Raw genomic sequence first — 17446 nt, 5'->3', positions numbered from 1 at the left:
ATGCTGATGTAAGAGGTGAGTTCCCATGGTCTTGGGCAGCTCTGCCCCTGTGGCTTTGCAGGGTATAGCATCCCTCCTGACTGCTTTCATGGGCTGGCATTGAGTGTCTGAGTCTTTTCCAGGTGCAGGGTGCAAGTCGTTGGTGGATCTACCATTCTCGGGTCTGGAGGATGGTGGCCCTCTTCTCACAACTCCACTAGGTGGTGCCCCAGTAGGGACTCTGTGTGGGGGCTCTGACCCCACATTTCCCTTCCACACTGCCCTAGGAGAGATTCTCTATGAGGACCCTACCCCTGCAGCAAACTTCTGCCTGGACATCCAGGCATTTCCATACATCTTCTGAAATCTAGGCGGAGGTTCCCAAACTTCAGTTCTTGACTTCTGGGCATCCGCAGGCTCAATACCATGTGGAAGCTGCCAAGACTTGGGGCTTGCACCCTCTGAAGCAACAGCCAAGCCATACCTTGGCCACTTTTAGTCGTGGCTGGAGCACCTGGGATGCAGGCCATCAAGTCCCTAGACTTCATAAAGCAGAGAGACCCTGGCCTAGCCCAGGAAATCATGTTATCCTCTTAAACCTCTGGGGTTGCCATGAAGCCCTCTGACATGCCCTGGAGACATTTTCCGCATTGTCTTGATGATTAACATTTGGCTTCTTGTTACTTATGCAAATTTCTGCAACTAGCTTGAATTTCTCCTCAGAAAATGGGATTTTCTTTTCTATTGCATTGGCAGGCTGCAAATTTTCTGAACTTTTATGCTCTGCTTCCCTTATAAAACTGAATGTCTTTAATAGCACCCAAGTCACCTCTTGAATGCTTTGCTGCTTAGACATTTCTTCCTCCAGATACTCGAAATCATCTCTCTCAAGTTCAAAGTTCCACAAATCTCTAGGGCAGGAGCAAAATGCCGCCAGTCTCTTTTCTAAAACATAACAAGAGTCACCTTGGCTCCAGTTCCCAACAAGTTCCTCATCTCCATCTGAGACAACCTCAGCCTGGATGTCATTGTCCATATCATTATCAGCATTTTGGTCAAAACCACTCAACAAGTATTTAGGGAGTTCCAAACTTTTCCACCTTCTCCAGTGTTCTTCTGAGCCTTCCAAACTATTCCAGCCTCTGCCTGTTACCCAGTTCCAAAGTTGCTTCTACATCTTTAGGTATCTTTTCAGCAGCATCCAACTCCTGATACCAATTTACTGTATTAGTCTGTTTTCACACTGCTGATGGCAACATACCCAAGACTGGGCAATTTACAAAAGAAAGCAGTTAAAGGGACTTACAGTTCCATGTGACTGGGGAGACCTCACAACCATGGAGGAAGGTGAAAAGCACATCTCACACAGCAACAGACAAGAAAAGAGGGCTTGTGTAGGAAAACTCCCATTTTTAAAATCATCAGATCTCGTGAGTCCCACTCACTATCACGAGAACAGCATAGGAAATACCCACCTCCATGATTCAATCACCTTCCACAAGGTTTCTCCCATGACTTGTGGGAATTGTGGGAATTACAATTCAAGGTGAGATTTGGGTGGGGACACAGCCAAACCATACCAATTGTATATATACTTTGTTGATTTTCTTTATTATTTTGTAACAAATTTGTTTTCTTCTATCCTTTGAGAATATGAATTAGTGTTTTGTATTTTCTGTTATATCTGTAAATATATACTATGTCTTAAAATATTTTTATTTTGTATTTATTATTCAGTCAATATTCTTATAGATAAATTGATATGTACATCATTTGTTGCATTAGTAGCATTACTAAAATTGGTATCACTGGCTCAATGACTGTGATCTTTTAAAGGCTTTTTATTGATATTGCTGAGTTTACCTGTAGAAGGTGGTAACAAGTTAAAGTTTTCATTAGGCAGTTTAAGTTGGAAAAAAAAGAAAATTAAGTTAAAATTTTTAATTTTGGTTGCAAACAGTAGCAATTTCTTACTCACATCTATTCAGCAAATATATTCCCTTACATAACTAAGCCTAGAGGAAAAGTGAATGGTATAAGGCTGGGTGCGGTGGCTTATGCCTGTAATCCTGCACTTTGGGAAGCCAAGTCAGTGGATTACCTGAGGTCAGGAGTTCAAGACCAGCCTGGCCAACATGGTGAAACCCGCCTCTACTAAAAATACAAAAATTATCTGGGTGTGGTGGCAAGTGCCTGTAATCCCAGCTACTTGAGAGGCTGAGGAAGGAGATTCCCTTGAACCCGGGAAGCAGAGGTTGCACTGAGCTGAAGTTGCAGTGAGCCGAGGTTGCACCACTGCACTCCAGCCTGGGCACCAAGAGTGAGACTCCATCTCAAAAAAAAAAATAAAGAAAAAGTGAATATTATATATGTATAACCTTCCACGTTGTTTAAAAATGCACCATTTAGAAATAATACCAAGTATACATTTATCTAATTAATATTTATTGAAAACTTATTATATTTATCAAGCACTGTGATTAGCAATGGCAGTGAAGATGGTAAACATTAGAAAAGGGAAGGCACATAAATAGTTCCTTGTCACCTCTAACTTTCAATAAAATATGGCCAGATGAGAAATACATTTTGGTTTCTTATGTTTAAGTAGGCCATATTAAGTGCCCAGAAAGAAGTAAAATAATAGGGCAGTTTGTAATGATAACACTTCCAGCTTGGGAATTGAGGAATACTTTCACAAACAAAAGACCACTTGAGTTGTGCTTTTTAAGGTGGAGAGGAACACGGCAGGCAAACATTTAAATAGAGAGTCAACTTGGAGCAAAGGTACTGGGCTGGCAAACCATAGGGATGGGATATTCAGGAAACTGGAAAGAGAGATTAGATATAGCAGAGTAGGTGGAAATGTGTTCTGTGATTTGGATTCTTATAATTAGGCATTTTTGTCTCATCATTATATGGAGAGGAACAATTGCAGGGGAATCAGATGAACCATGCTATCCTTTAAGAAGTTTAACTAGACCAACCACATTGGTTCATGCCTCAAATTCCAGCACTTTGGGAGACTGAGGCAGGTGGATCTCTTAAGGCCAGGAGTTCAAGACCATCCTGGAAAACATAGTGAGACCCCATCTCTACAAAAAAAATAATAAAAAAGTAGAAAAACTTAGCCAGACATGATGGTGCACACTTGTAGTTACAGCTCCTTGAGAGACTGACGTGGGAGGATCACTTGAGCCCAGGAGGTAAAGGTTGCAGTGAGACATGATCACACCACTGCCCTCCAGCCTGGGTGACAGAGCAAAACTCTGTCTCAAAAAATCTAAAAAAACAAAAAAGTTTAATTTAAAAGTGATATGTGTGTTAGACGAATGAAGAGAGAGCAGCTTAAAGGAAGGCAGATTAGTTTGCAGGCTTTTCCTTACATTTTGATCACCATTTGCTGAACCCTTGCTACTTGCCAGGCACTAAGCTAGGAACTGTAGGAAAATAAAACAATGAAGACATAATCTTTACCCATGAGTTTATAATGTAGCGGATGTACCTGCATGACAAGCAAATGAATAGAATACCCCATGAAAGCACAAGAGAATCATGTTTAACTAAAGACTAGTGAGTAATAATTATGTTGGCATGCAGATATTGAGTTACCAGTAGACTAGGTTTCCCCCAAAACGTTAAGTCTGATCAAGATTACCCAGGAAGCAGTGTTTCTAAATTTTTAAATAATTTGAGAAGAAGCAATAGAAGCTTTGTCTAGGGTGAAAAAAATGTAAATAAAAAACAAGGTGTGGTTAGATGAGACTTGGTAGTGGTAGAAGCAGTTAAGCGGGGGTTAAAGAAACAGCCTTTTTGCTTAGGCAAGAGGGGCATGTTGATGACAGGCACAGAAATGGGGAAAACAGAGTAAAAGTGGGTTTTGTTATTGTTGGTAAAATTTGTTTGGCTTTGAACACTGAAGAATTTTCTCTCCTGCTTCACTTTCCTGTGTTCAAACCTTTGCTAGAGCACTCATAACATTTTAAAATTTCATTGCAATTCCTTATTGAGAATTGAGGAATATTATTGAGGATTAGTTAAGGATTCATTTATTTATTACTCAAAATTTTTCCATCCTTTAAAAATAAAAGTATATTAGAGTAAATATAATTTACACCAAACAAAACAAAAATATGAATAAGAGACCTGATTTCATTCATAACCACAATGTATATAATTTAGCCTTACACTTTCCAGCAGTCACAAAAATGGATATATGTTCTTTCTCTAAAAGCTGAGATAAATGTATTATGAGTCTTAGTGTAATGGATGGGAAAAGTGTCCTTACCTCTTAGAAGTACCTTATATATTAAATTGTTAAAAAATAAAGAGAATTAATTCTTAAAAAAAATTTCAATAGGTCTTCGGGTATCAGTGGTTTTTGGTTACATGGATAAATTGTAAAGTGGTTAAGTCAGATTTTTGCACACTTGTCACCCGAGTAGTGTGAATTATACCCAATATGTAGTTTTTTATTTCCCACCCAGTTCCCACCCTCCCCATTCTGGATGTAGCTATTCAGAGTCTCCAAAGTCTCTGATACCACTCTGTATGCCTTTGCCTACCCATGGCTTAGTCAAGTGAGAACATGCGGGATTTGTTTCTTTTATTCCTGAGTTATTTCACTTGGAATAATGGCCTTGAGCTCCATCCAAGTTGCTGCAAAAGACATTATTTCATCCTTTTTTTTTTTTTTTTTAAGTGACCGAGTAGCATTTCATGGTGTACATATACCACATTTTCTTTACTCATTGGTCCCTGGGCATGTAAGTTGGTTCCATATCTTTGCCTTCATGAATTGTGCTGCAAAAAACATACACATGCAGGTGTCTTTTTGTTATGACTGCTTTTACTTTGGGTAGATACCCAGTAGTGGGATGGCTGGATCAAATGTTAGGTCTACTTTTAGTTCCTTAAGAAATGTTCATACTGTATTCCATAGATATTGTACTGATTTACATTCCCACCAACAGTATATGTGCTCTGTTTTCACCACTTCCTTGCCAAATCTATTATTGTCTTTTGAATTTTTAATAATAGCTATTCTTGCAGGGCATCTCATTGTGGTTTTAATTGGCATTGCCCTGATGATTAGTGATCTTGAGCATTTTTTCAAATGTTTGTTGGTTATTTGTTTATCTTCTTTTGAGAAATAGCTATTTATGTCATTTGCCCACTTTTAGATGGGATTATTTGTTTTTTTCTTGCTGATTTATTTAAGTATCTTGTAGATTCTGGATATTTGGCCATTGTCAGATGCATAGTATGCAAATGTTTTCTCCCATTCTATGTGTTGTCTTTTTACTCTGTTGATTATTTCTTTTGCTGTATGGAAGGTTCTTAGTTTAATTAGGTCCCATTTATTTATATTTGTTTTTGTTGCATTTACTTTTGTGGTCTTAGTCATAAATTCTTTGCCTAGGCTAATGTTCAGAAAAGTTTTTCCTAGGTTATCTTCTAGGTTTTTTATGGCTTCAGGTCTTAGATTTAAGGATTTGATCCATCTTGAGTTTTTTTTTTTTTTTTTTTTTTTTTTAAGTAAGGTGAGAGATAGGGATCCAATTTCACTCCTCTACATGGAGCTATCCAGTTTTCCCAGAACCATTTTATTAAGGGGTGTCCTTTCCCCAATTTATGTTTATATATGCTTTGTTAAAAATCAGTTGATTATAAGTATTTAACTCTATTTCTGACTTCTCTATTATGGTCCATTGGTCTATTTGTCTACTTTTATGCCAGTACCATGCTGTTTTGGTAACTGTAAACTTGTGATTTAATTGAAAATGTAGTGCCTCTAGATTTGTTCTTTTTGCTTAGGATTGCTTTGGCTCTTTGAACCCTCTTTTTCATTTCATACGAATTTTAGGATTTTTTTTTCTAATTCTGTGAAGATGATGTTGCTATTTTGATGGAATTGCATTGAATCTGTAAATTGCTTTGGGTAGTATGGTCATTTTCACATTATTCTTCCAATCCATGAGCATGAAATGTGTTTCCATTTGTTGGGGTCATGTATGATTTCTTTCAGCAGTGTTTTTTTTTTAGTTCTCTTTGTAGAGATCTTTCATATCCTTGGTTAAGTATATTCCTAAGTATTTTATTTTATTTTTTGCAACTATTGTAAAAGAGACTGAGTTCTTGATTTGATTCTGAATGTGGTTGTTGTTGGTATATAGCAGTGCTACTGATTTGTGCACATTCATTTTGTTACCTGAGACTTTAATGAATTTGTTTATCAAATCTAGGAGTCTTTTGGAGGAGTCTTTATTGTTTTCTATGTGTGCAATTATATCATCAGTGAATAGTGACAGTTTGACTTCCTATTTTCAAATTTGAATGCCCATTATTTATCTTGCCTTATTGCTCTGGCTAGAACTTCCAGTACTATATTGAATAGAAGTGCTGAAAATGGGTATCATTTTCTCATTGAGGCTCTCGGGGAAATGCGTTAAACTCTTCCCCACTCAGTATGATTTGGCTGAGGGTTTGTGTTATATGGCTTTTATTATTTTGAGGTATGTACCTTCTATGCCTAGTTTTTTACCATAAAGGAAAACTGGACTTTACTGAATGCTTTTCCTGTATCTATTGAGATGTTCGTATGGTTTTTGTTTTTAGTTCTCTTTAGATGATGTATTACATTTATTGACTTGTGTATGTTAAACCATTCCTGCCTCACTGGGAGAAAACCCACTAGATCATGGTGTATTATTTTTTTGATGTGCTGTTGCATTTGATTAGCTAATATTCTGTTGAGGAGTTTTGCATCTATGTTCATCAAGGATACTGGTCTATTGTTTTCTTGTGTTATTATGTCCTTTCTTCACTTTGGTATCAGGGTGATACCGACTTCATATAATGAGTTAGGGAGGATTACCTCTTTCTCAATCTTTTGGAATAGTTTCACTAAGATTGGTGTCAATTGTTTTTTGAATGTCTGGTAGAATTCAGCTGTGAATGCACCTGGCCCTGGGCTTTTATTGTTGGCAGTTTTTGTTTGTTACGAATTCAATTTCACTGCTTTTTATTGGTTTGTTCAGGGTTTTTATTTCTTCTTGATTTAATCTAGAAGGGTTGTATGTTTTCAGTAATTTGTCCATTTTCTCTAGACTTCCTAGTTTTTGTGCATAGAGGTGTTCATAGTAGTCTCAAATGATCTTTTGTATTTCAGTGTTGTTGGTTATAACGTCCCATTTTCATTTTTAATTTAGGTTATTTGAAACTTTTCTCTTATTTATTAATCTAGCTAATGGTCTATCAAGTTTGTTTATCTTTTCAGAGAACCAGCTTTTTGTTTTATTTATCATTTATATTGTTTTCTTAAATTTCATTTAGTTCTGCTCTGATCCTCATTATTCCTTATCTTCTGCTAGTTTTGAGTTTGGTTTGTTCTTGTTTCTCAAGATCCTTGAGGTATGACATTAGGTTGTCAATTTGTGATCTTTCAGATTTTTGATGTAGGCATTTAGCATTTTAAACTGCTTTTAGGATTGCTTTTGCTTCAGAGATTTTAGTAACTTATGTCACTATTGTGCTTCATTTCAAAGAATTTTGAAATTTCCATCTTGATTTTGTCGTTAACTCAAAAATCATTCAGGAGCAGATTGTTTAATTTCCATGTATTTGTATAATTTTGAGAATTCCTTTTAAAGGTGATTTCTAGCTTTATTCTGCTATGGTCTGAGAAGTTGATATGATTGTGATTATTTTAAATTTATTGAGACTTGTTCTGTGGCCCACCATATGGTTTATCTTGGAGAATGTTTCATGACCTGATGAGAAGACTGTATATTCTGTATTTTTTGGATAGAATGTTCTGTAAATATCTGTCAGGTCCATTTGTATAGCTTAAGTCCTTTTTTTTTTTTTTTTTTGTCTTTCTGTCTTGATGGTTTGTCTAGTGTTGTCAGTGCTGTGTTGAAGTCCCCTATGATTACTATGTTGTTATCCATCTCATTTCTTAGGTTTACTAGTAATTATTTTTCAAATCTGTGATCTCTAAAGTTATATGCATGTAAATTTAAGATTGTAATATCTTTCTGTTAGATTATTTTATTATTATATAATGACCTTTTTTTATTCTTTCTGCTTTAAAGTATGTTTATCTGATGTAAGAATAACTACTCCTACTTGCTTTTCATTCCCATTTGCATAAAATGTCTTTACCCACCCCTTCACCCTGAGTTTATATGAATCTTTATGTGTTAGGTGAGTGTCTTGAAAACAGCAGATATTTGGTTTGTGATTTTTTATTCATTCTACCAACTTGTATCTTTTAAGGGGAACATTAAAGCCATTTATGTTCAATGTTAATACTGAGATGTGAAGTACTGCTCCAATTATTATGTTGATTGTTACCTAGATACTTTGTTTTCTTCTTTGTTACTGTTTTTTAAGCACCTTGAGTTTTATGCTTTCAAGAGATTCTGTTTTGGTACATATTCACCTTGTCTTTTAAGATTTAGAAACCCTTTTAGCATTTCTTGTAGGGCAGCTCTGGTTCATAATTTATGAAATTTAGTTTTACTGGATACAAAATTATTGGCTGACAGTTATTCTGTTTAGGGTGGTATGGATAGGACACCAGTCCCTGCTGCCTGGTAATGTTTCTGCTGAGAAGTCTGCTGTCAGTTTGACAGGCTTTCCTTTATAAGTTACCTGATGCTTTTGTCTCACTGCTCTTAGAATTCTTTTTTTTTTTTTTAAACATTGGCTTTAGATAGCCTGATAAGTATATGCCTTGGTCATGTCCTTTTTGCAATAAATCTCCCAGGAGTTCTTTGATCTTCTTATATTTAGATATCTAAATCTCTAGCAAGGCCAAGAAAGTTTTCTTCAATTATACACTCAAATAAGTTTTCCAAGCTTTTTGCTTTCTCTTCTCCCTTAGGAACACCAGTTATTCTTAGGTTTGATCATTTTACGTAATCCCATATTCCTTGGAGACATTATTCATTTTTTCTGTTTATTTTTTCTTTATTTTTGTCTGATTGGGTTAATTCAAAAGCTTTGTCTTTGAACTCTGAAATTCTGTCTTCTAGTTGGTTTAGTCTATTATTAAAACTTTCCTCTGCATTTTGTGATTCCCTAAATGTGTCTTTCATTTCCTGAATTTCAGGTTGGTTTTTCTTTAAAATATCTTTCTCTTTAGAAAAATTTTCATTCATATCTTGAATTTTTAAAAAAATAAGTTAGTTTTCACCTTTCTCTTGTATCTCCTTGAGTAGCTTAATTATCAACATTTTGAATTTTTTATTTGGTATTTCAAAAATTTCATCTTGGTCTGAAGAACTACTGTGATTTTTATTGTTGGGGGTGTTATAGAACCCTGTTTTGTCATATTGCCAGAATTATTTTTCTGGTTCCTTCTCATTTGGATAGATTATTTCTTCTATTCTTTAATTTATTTTTGATTTGACTTTTTAAAAAAATTCTTTTTGTCTCCCTTAAGAATGTGACTTTAATGTTTATAGTTTATGGTAACCTAATGCAGCTCTTGGTGTTTCCAGGGGTGAAGTGTCTGTATGAGTTCCTTGGTTATAGAGAGTGTTTGTATGATGGCTTTCTCAAATGCTGGTTGCAGTAGCAATGTGCTTGATTTGTGACAAAGTTCACTATCTCCTATGGGGTTGGAATGGCAAAGGTCTCTTGAAGCTTATCTCATTCATTCCCCTGTGCTGTGAACATTTTTATGTATTTATTTTTTCCACAGTATTTTATTTACTGTGTTGAATAGTTCCAGCTTCAGGCCAGTAGAGAAGGTTTCCCTGGGTAGAAACTGGTTGTGGCTAAAGCAGGTGGATAAATGCAATATCCAGTAGTGGACGGAGGTCCCAGCCTGGAAAGAGGTCCCAGCCTTGACAGAGGCAGGTGGAGAAACTCTCAGTGAAAACACTGAGGTCTTACTAGGGGAAATGGTTGGAGGCACCTGAACTCCCCTGTCAGGTCAGCAGGAAAGCAGTCCACCTCCTAGTTACACTACTGACCCAGTATTTTCGCTATTCAGATCAAACCAGGATGTTTTCATCTGCACAAATGTGGATATTCCAAGTGCAGAGGAATTCTAACACTTGTGCAAGCACAAACCTGGCATGCACTCCTCCTGTGGGGATATAATCCCCTTGAATTGTTCCAGAAAGGCTGTCCTTCGGTGTGCTCATACTGACCTCCCATGGAAGAAGCCCCAGCTGGGTCTACAGTGGTGGACAAGGGGCAAAACAGGTCCTCTTCTCCAAGGCCCTTCATGAGCACCAGGGCTGCCTGACTGTTGGAGTGGAGTTTCAAACTTTCCCCACTGAGCCTAGCAGTGCGTTTGTGCCTTTGCTGAAAGGAGCTTCCCATCAGCAGAAAGTTCTGGGACTCAAGTCCTACCATCCAGATTTTTTGTCCCATGAGGTGTTCCCTTGATGTAGTGCACTCCTCATTCTGCTAGAAGCAGTATCTCTAAAAACAAGACTACTGTGAATGCTGCTGCTCCTCTGAGTCTAGCCACCCAATGGGGCTGCCACACTCTAGGTTGGTGCAGGGGATATTTTCAAGGGATCCAGTGATGTGATCTATCCTGAGGTCTTCCAGAAGCAGGTACTAGTGCCAGCTCTGGTGAGGGTAGTGGGGGTAACATAGCCTCTGTGAGATTTATTGATTATAAATAGCCTTAGTGTGTTGGCTTTCTCAAATGCCAGTTGTAGTAGTAATGAACTGGTCACATGGACAGACTCAGGACCTCCTGATTAGCCAGGGTGTTGCAGGCAACAGTGATAGCTGAGGTCAGGCACAAGTTTTTCCATCCTTCATGCTGTGTTATTCTGCCTGCAGATGCTATAATGGACTGTGTCACTTGGCCTCCAGGCAGGAGGTGGCATTTGCAAAAGAGTGCCAGAGGCTGTAGAAGTGGTGGGATTTGATCTCTTCTTATGCTACCCAGGGAAAGTACTCTGGCTTCTCAGGCAATTGGTGGGGTCATAGAGCTGCCAAAATTTCTGTCTTTCATGTTAAGCTACCAGAACAGCTGGAGGGGCAAAGCCAGGTTGGGGCTGGGTTGGAAAGATCCGAGCTGTGGTTCTCCACATGTGACAAACAAGGGCTCCTGTGAGGGTCCAGGGATGGTTCTTTGGCTATTGGAGTAATGTTTCAGAGAGGAGCACAGCTGCCTCTGCTGTGCAGAAGAGTCCATGTGGGGAGTGGAGAGTAACAGGTGACAGTAAGTTCCATTCAGCTCCCCACTCTGGCTAAGGCACTAGCAACAGCAAGCTAAGTTCCAGGTAGTTTGCATTCAGAACTTAAAACTGCCCCAGGCCATAAGCCTTCCTGGTGGAGACAGCAACCATGTCTTTCAGGCCACAGCCCTCCCAGTCTGCCAGCAAAGCTGAGGCATCCAGCTCCTGCATTCATGGCTGCAGCACACTTCCCACTTGCCTCCCAGTTCTGGCCAAAGGAATTTGTCCCCGCTTGAGATTAGATTGTAAATTTCAGTTGGGAGCTTCTCTAAACCTGCCACAGTCACCTGAGTTAGCTGGCAGGCTTCCACGAAGTTGTCTGTGAGGTAGGATGAGGAAAGGTTTCCCTCCATCCGTGCTGAAGACTGGGAATGCACACGTCTCTTCCTGCTGCTGCTCCCAACTTTATATTGCCCACTGCTCCTTGAACTATTCCCAGCACTGGTTAGGGTAAGGCCTTCCCCTGTAGCCTGGATTGCCAGGTTTTGCAGTAGGAGTGTATACTCTGAAGGCGGTTTATCCCACTTCCACATTCGGAGGACTTGATTTTATGCCTGGCTTAAAAGATGCAGGCTGTAGCCTACCACTTCTTTCAAAGCATCTGTGATTTCTTTCAGTTTTCTTGTTAAGTTTCTACCTTGCTTCTTGTAAGAAAATTCACAGTGTGATTATCTATATACTCTTGTCTTTCCAAGTGAGTGAGGCACGCTAACAGTGCCTCCAATCTGCCATCTTGTAGAAAAATACATTTCTTAATACATAACTATGAGTAGGTACGTTTTTTACAAGTTCAGAATCTACCTTCTCTAGAATATCATTCCTAACTTTTGGAATCTGGACTAGATCCTTCTATGTGCTGTGTACCTTAACACCATGTACATTTCTTTATCATAACGCACAATGTGGGCTTGTCTACTATACCCTGAGATGATAAGATTTTTGAGGACTGGGTCATTATTTATAATTACAGATATAAATTTAAATCTAAATAAAACTCACTGCGATTTTTTTTTCATAGAAGATACTTCATAAATGTTGCTGATATGAGAAATTGAATCTATGCCCATTGTTTAATTATCTTAATTATCACTGACTGACTTAGTCTTACCAGCTTAATACAGTGTTTATGAATTATCTCACAGTTCCTGTGGACCAGGAATGTGGGCACAGCTTAGCTGGTACCTCTGGCTCTAGGTCTCTCATGCTTGTAGGTCAAGCTGTCGGCTACAACTACAGTCATTCATAGCCCAACTGGGGCTGAAGAGGCCACTTCCAGATTCAGCCTCCACAGAGCTGCCTTATGATATGGAAGCTGTCTTCCTCGTGAACAATCAATCCAAAGAAGAAAAAGTGATCACCCATGATGGAAGCTATGTTCTTTTATAACCAAATCTAGGAAATGTCATCCCATCTGTAGTGAGTTGAATGGTGCCTTCCAAAAAGATATGTTCAAATCCTAACCTCCAATACTTGTGAATGTGGCATTACTTGGAAAAAGTTTTTTCCAAGTATTTGCATTCAGAACTTAAAACCGCTCCAGGCCATAAGCCTTCCTGGTGGAGACAGCAACCGTGGCTTTCCGGCCACAACCTTCCCAGTCTGCCGGCAAAGCTGGGGCGTCCAGCTCCTGCGTTCATGGCTGCAGCACACTTCCCACTTGCCTCCCAGTTCTGGCCAAAGGAATTTGTCCCCTTCCCTGCAAAGGAATTTGTGCAGGTATAATTAAGGATCTTTAGATGCAATCATCCAGGATTAACTGGATGAACTCTAAGTCCAGAGACATGTGTCTTTAAAAGATACACACAGAGGAGAAGACCATGTGGAGACAGAGTCAGGGACTGATGTGATACAGACACAAGCCAAGGAAGAGTCACCAGAAGCCAATAGAAACAAGAAACAAAATTTCTACTATAGCCTGGGGAGAAAGTGCTACCTTTCCAACACCTTGATTTCAGAGTTCTGGCTTCCTGAACTATGAGAGAATAAATTTCTGTTCTTTTAAGCCATCCACTGGTAACTGTGGTAATTTGTTATGGCAGCCGCAAAAAATACAAAATAAAGTTATTGAAGAAACTGAAGAAAGTGATTTTACTTTCACTGACTTTTTAGAGTGTCTGTTTACTACACCTATATATGTAATACATCTGTGTTAATAATGATATTCCAATTAATCTTCACCTGTAAATGTTAACATTGTTTTTTATTTAATGGATAAGTTTAAAGAGAAAGAGTTCTGTATATTTATGTAATACATAATTATAATTAATAGTCCCTTTATAAATTAATTACTATTTGAATGAAATGATGAAACCTAGAAAAGTAGTTTTTCATCAATGTTGTTCTCTGTGTTGCAAAGTGATAAACTATAGTCCTTTTTTAGTCTAAACTAGTTATTCATGCTATGATGTATCATTTATTACACTGAAGCCTTGACTTTCTTAGAGGTCACATTCTTTATAAAATGGCTTAATTTGCTTTTACAGCATGATTTATATTGAGAAAATTTAGTTTGGTGAAAAATAAAAAATATTTTCATGAGAATAATTTGTGTGTATAAAGATTGAGCTAAAGGAGAGAGAAGAGTAGGATTTGCATTAATATGTACAGTGCATGAAAAAATGGAAGTGGCTATCTTAGAGAAGGAAATTGGCAAATCATGAATTTTAAATTGCATAGTTTATCAGTTAGGTAGCCTGACAATCTAAACTAGAAACTTTTTGATCAGGCAACCATCTGTGAAACAACACCTATTTATACAAGCAATCTGTGCTATGTACTAATCACATCTACATTTGAAGAGTCTCTTATTCTTAGATCACAAGTAACAGAAACTAGTTCTGTCTATTTAAACAAAAAATGCATTTTGCTGAAAGGATATAACTTAGCACATAAAATTAGAGGGTAATCAGATGAAACATTTCTCAGAAAAGACAGGAGCCAGACTGTTCCAGGCATCGAGAGATCAGGAAGTGGAGAGAAACAGCAGTGGGTACTTCTGTGGAGCTAAATATGGACCAATAGTATGTTTTAATGTTCTTTCTCTCTCACTCACAAAGGGAGTCAGAATGGCTGAGTTTGAGTCATTTACCCCCTGCCAGGAATCATGGCCATTGATTAACAGTTCTCAAAAGACTGCCTGTACTTGGGGAGAGTAGATCCCAAAGGAAACTTTAAAGTTCTGGAACCAAGACGGAGGGTGAATATGGGGGCAAATAAAAACAATAGATACCTCCTAAAACTCTTTTTCACAAGCGTTATTTAAAGTCATCAAACTGGCCATGTGCAGTGGCTTATATCTGTAACCCCAGCACTTTTGGAGGCTGAGATGGGAGGATCACTTCAGACCAGGACTTTGAGACCAGCCTGGGCAACATTAACCCCCCATCCCTACAAGAAATTAAAAAAAAAAAAAAAAAAAAGATCCATCAAACTGTAATAACAATAAAATGTAATATAATAAAGATTTTTTCCAGCAAAGTGAGAATAGATGAAATAATAATGTTGCTTAGTTCTCAGTAGGTATCTACTACCTTGAAAAATGCATTTGTTCTTTCTTTTATACATATTTGTATTTTACTAATTGCCTATCACATGTCAATTGCTATACTTGACAATGAGCATAACATTATAAACAACGGAGCTATTCCTTGCTTTTGTGGAGTTTATAGTCTAGTGAAATAGAAATAAAACCACTAATATATTGCAATAAGTCTAAGATAGGAGGCATATTAATTTTCTTGGGCTACCATTACAAAGAACCATAAACAGAGTGGCTTAAAACAACCAAAATTCTTTGTCTAATAGTTATGGAGGATAAAAGCCCAAAACCTAGGTACCAGGGGTCACTCTGCCTCCAAAGGCTCTAGGGGAGGCTCCTTCTTTGTTTTGTTCCAGCTTCTAGTGGCTCCTTGTATTGCTTGATTTTAGGCAACATAACTCCAGTCTCTGCTTCCATCTTGACATGACCTTCTTCCTTGTGTTTCTCTGTATTCTCTCCTCCTCTTATAAACATATCAGTCACTGTATTTAGGACCCATCCTAAATCCAGAATTATTTTATCTTAAGATTTTGAACTGATTGCATCTACAAAGACCATATTTCCAGACAAGGTCACACTCAGAGGTTCTAGGTGAACATGAACTTTTGTGGGGCACTATTGAACTACCATAGTGGGGTACATTGTTCTGTTGGTGTTCCTAGCAGGGTCTGGGTAAGAGGTGGAGAGGAGAGATGATGGTGACGAGGCTAGTGTAACAGATGGTAAGGGAACATGTAAGGGATTTAACATTATCCTGAATGTAGTGGAGTGCCACTGGAGGGAATTAAGCAGGTGGATGACCTAATCAGATTTGTGTTTTACGAAAATCATATTGGATACAATGTGAAGACAAGGAGTAACTAAGCAATGCTGGAAGAAAAAAGCTAGCTAGGATATTCTGTAGTAATTTAGGTTTGAAATGATGATGACTTGGAGAAGGACATGCTGTTGGGAATGAAGACCAATAAATTCAATTCTGGTATGTTTACAGAAGAGGAATGGGCTTTACGTGAATTGGAGACAAAGGATGGTAGAGGAATCACATGTAATATGGCCCAGGCTGCTGACTTTTGAGACTATGTGGATGAAAGTTCTAGGTTCTGAAATTGGAAGTGTGTGTGTGTGTGTGTGTGTGAGTGTGTGTGTGTGTTTAAGAAAGGGAGGGAAAGAGAGGTAAAGAATGGATCTGTTTTGGATATTTCTTTTAGTTTTGGTTGCTGTGGGACTTCCAAGTGCCAATAGCCAGTTGTCTAGTGACCTGTATGAGACTAGTGATGTGAGTAAATAAATCTTAGTATGTTAGTATATAAATGGTACCTGAAATTGTTAGAGAATTGAAAAATGTTTATATGATTACTACAGTCAGTAAGGGAGTATTATGCACAATTAAATAATGACATGTAGAAGTAATTTTTAATAGCATATGAAATAACCATTATAAAAGCTAAGTGAAAAGAAGAAAACTAGGACACAGCTGTATCTATAGTAAGATCTCGATACTCTGTATTTGGCTACTTTTAATAATAAACACTATAAGTGAATGCACTTAAATGTAGTGGCTGTTTCTGGGTGCTTTTATTTATGTATTTATTTTTACTTATTTTTAAAGTACAGTGTGTTCAATGAGCATATAATACTTTTGTAGCCAGAAAAAATCCAATTTTTTAAGGTGTTAGCACATAAAGTGTACCTGAGATTGGATATTTATAGCACGGTATTTTTTAAAATGAGTGGTTAATTTCAAAGATTGAGCATCTTTTGATTTATGAGAAAAAAATAGTTGTAGAAGAAAAAGGATTACACCATCTGAGCCAAGTATTTATATAACACCTCAAAGTATATATGAGGATAGTATTGTGTGTCCTTAGGTTAAGTAGCTATTTGAGAAATCAGGATAAAAATACTACTTTTGGACATAAAGTAGAAAATAACTTTAGCTTGAAGCATTTTTACTTGATTTTGCAAACCACATCACTGAATGAGCAATTTAATAAGACACAGAAATAGATCATTTTATGTAAGTTGTCATTAGTAATAATGCCAGGTTGCCTTACGTAAGGTGATTAGACATAACATTCCTGTGCAGATTTTACTAATTTCTGTAAGACTTTAATGGTATTTAGATTGCTGGAATGCAAAGCTAGAGCTTTAATATTAAATCTACTTTACATATCCACGGGTTGTGCCATGAGAACAGAACATATTTACACATTCTTCTGTTCTCTCCCTTCCCCTATCCCTCCAAGTTTCAGAATATTAATTATTCCATTAACACATAATGGATGATATGGTGATGCATTTAAAACTCTCAGATCATCTTTAGGCTACTTTGATGGTAACAGAGGATAATTAATGCCTTGTAATAACTTCAATAAAAGGTTGAAAGCCGGCTAGTACCTACAGTAAGGAAATTCATTTGATCCTTATGTAGGAGGTTTTATTTTGTTCTTCAAAGTTTTGATAATTGCTTAATTATTATTATTTGCTTTGACTCCTCAATAAAATTATTTACTAATCTTGACCTGAGATGAAGTGTAAAAATTTTGTCAGTTAACTAAGCTACAAAACTCGAACGTTCTTTTACTTGCTAATGGCTATGAAATAAGCAGACCCTCTTTCTTTAAAGATAATTTTGAATAGATTCTAGTAATAGATATACTAGAATTACATTTCTTGGTTTGTTATTTTATAAAAATATAGGTAATAATAATTATGA

At 37.3% G+C, this 17446-nt stretch overlaps 1 protein-coding gene across 11 annotated transcripts in view; it reads left to right on the top strand.

The window, feature by feature from the left end:
• GULP1 (GULP PTB domain containing engulfment adaptor 1) overlaps nt 1–17446 on the top strand; it is a 307310-nt gene that overhangs the window by 97720 nt on the left and 192144 nt on the right. The gene's annotated exons all lie outside the window — the stretch shown is intronic.

This window comes from Macaca thibetana, chromosome 12, assembly GCF_024542745.1.
Source record: "Macaca thibetana thibetana isolate TM-01 chromosome 12, ASM2454274v1, whole genome shotgun sequence".
Classification (NCBI taxonomy): domain Eukaryota; kingdom Metazoa; phylum Chordata; class Mammalia; order Primates; family Cercopithecidae; genus Macaca; species Macaca thibetana.
The sequence above is the reverse complement of the archived record's forward strand: the minus strand, read 5'-3'. Positions and strand labels throughout refer to the sequence as shown.